Source organism: Thalia democratica, chromosome 3 (genome assembly GCF_965202585.1).
Source record: "Thalia democratica chromosome 3, ktThaDemo2.hap1.1, whole genome shotgun sequence".
Lineage (NCBI taxonomy): Eukaryota > Metazoa > Chordata > Thaliacea > Salpida > Salpidae > Thalia > Thalia democratica.
The window spans coordinates 5,498,559-5,500,356 of NC_139167.1; the positions used below are offsets into that span (position 1 = coordinate 5,498,559).

The window sequence follows — 1,798 nt, forward strand, 5'->3', positions numbered from 1 at the left end:
TTTGAAACTTAGTTCAATCAGCTATAGTTCTTATTAACTAAATAAAATTTTCATATTTTATAAGTTTTATTTTTGTAACATGAAATATTTTTGAATATATATTTGCTTGTACAAAACTGTTTTGTTTCAATTACTTTTAAATCTAAAAATATCGTCTCATTGTTTCTTGAATTTAATACGTTATATTCAAAAAGTTCAATTCAAAATTTATCTTTAATAAAATCAACAATATAAATAACACAAGCTAAGTATTAAACAAAAAATAAAACGAAAGGACTAAAAGCAAACAAAATTAATTCTTTTTTATTTACAGTATTTCAATCATGTGGTATAAAAGATAGGGTCAAGTTTCACTCACACAACCTGTCCTGTGTCGGAGTGAGCCAAATTAGAAGCCGTTAGTTTTTCAATAAATTTTTACTTTTCAATAGTTACGCGCATTTTAACATGATAAGTTTTTGCAATCAATTTGTTTTCAAAGAGCGATGTTTAGATTTACTTTCTATACAGACAACGCATTATTCACAAATTTTCAAAACGTTTAGGCACTAGGAATTGTGCACAAAACGATTATTATTTAAGAAGTTAGTCTTGAAAAAGTAAACCCTGTCAAGAAAATACTTCAGCTAACTTTAACATAAGTACTAGAGTAATGAACGGAGTTCAGTTAAATAAGTTGCAAAATTGCAGGGCGATGCAACCAATTGAAGAATGAAGGTCCGAAACGATGCTGCGTTTCTTTTGCCCTGAACGGATCTGAGCAGATAGTCGCTGCCAATTGCACCGCCCACGAAAGTGTCCCCGGTAAGTTATAAGAAGTTGTGAAAATTTTTAACCAAATTTTATTTGTCTGTAGATAACAAACTTTTGAACGTAAACTAAATGCTTTTTGTTTAGCTTTTAAGAATTATAACCTTGAATAACTTTTTGAATTGACTCTATAGATTGTTTTTCAAAGTTTATAAGCAAATCTTGTTATAATCTAAAAGTAATAACTTTTACAAGTTTAAAAGTAAATTAACTAATTACAAAATTTAAACTAACTAATTGCAGAATAAAACTTTTAAAAGTTGTGTTAACTAAATAAAAATTTAGAATCTTTAGTTAACTAAATTTTAGTAAATCTATTCCAAAAACTTTAACAAATAAAAATCTTCTCCTTCCATTACAATCGTGTAAACAGTGAAAAAAATATTTCAGATATACAATGCGGATATGAATGTCAAACCCGCTGCGCAAACGTTACAGTGCAATACTTTGGTGTCAAAGTGTTGCACTGGGCTAGTTGCTGGACGACAGAAGAAAGCACCAAGGCAGCTTCGGCGGCGCCCAAAAACGAAACAGTGGAGAAAGGAGGTTTGTGGGAAGTATTTGTTGAGATAAACTCGAATAAACATGAATCTTATAAAATTTTAAAGTCATTAAATACTTAATTTATAATATAACCGCAAATTTATTTTTACTTAGAAGATTGTTTTCCACATTTTTTACTGCTCACTTTAAACAAGTTGTTTTTATCAAAAAGTATTTTTACTTTCTAAAAACTTTTAAGTAAAAAGAAAATATGTAAAGAGAATACAGTTATAAGTATTGGGGTGTAATAGCGGACAATAATTTTAATAGACTTTGTTAACATAAAAAGTTTCCTTGAACAAAGCCTAACAGCGAAAGTTGTTTACATTTTTTATGTTATGATTCTTTTAAAAAGCGTATGTTTAGTTTTAGAATGTTAAAATGCTGTCAATATCAGGTTAAAAATTTTTCAAACAATTCTAACCTTATATGAAATTTCTAAAAA

General features: G+C 28.0%; 1 long non-coding RNA gene across 1 annotated transcript; it reads left to right on the plus strand.

The window, feature by feature from the left end:
* Positions 1-313: 313 nt before the first annotated feature.
* On the plus strand, positions 314-1,335 carry LOC145832742 (uncharacterized). The gene is made up of 3 exons (XR_014369732.1): positions 314-397; positions 691-804; positions 1,201-1,335. It is a non-coding gene; the product is annotated as an uncharacterized LOC145832742 (long non-coding RNA).
* The last annotated feature ends 463 nt before the right edge of the window (positions 1,336-1,798 follow it).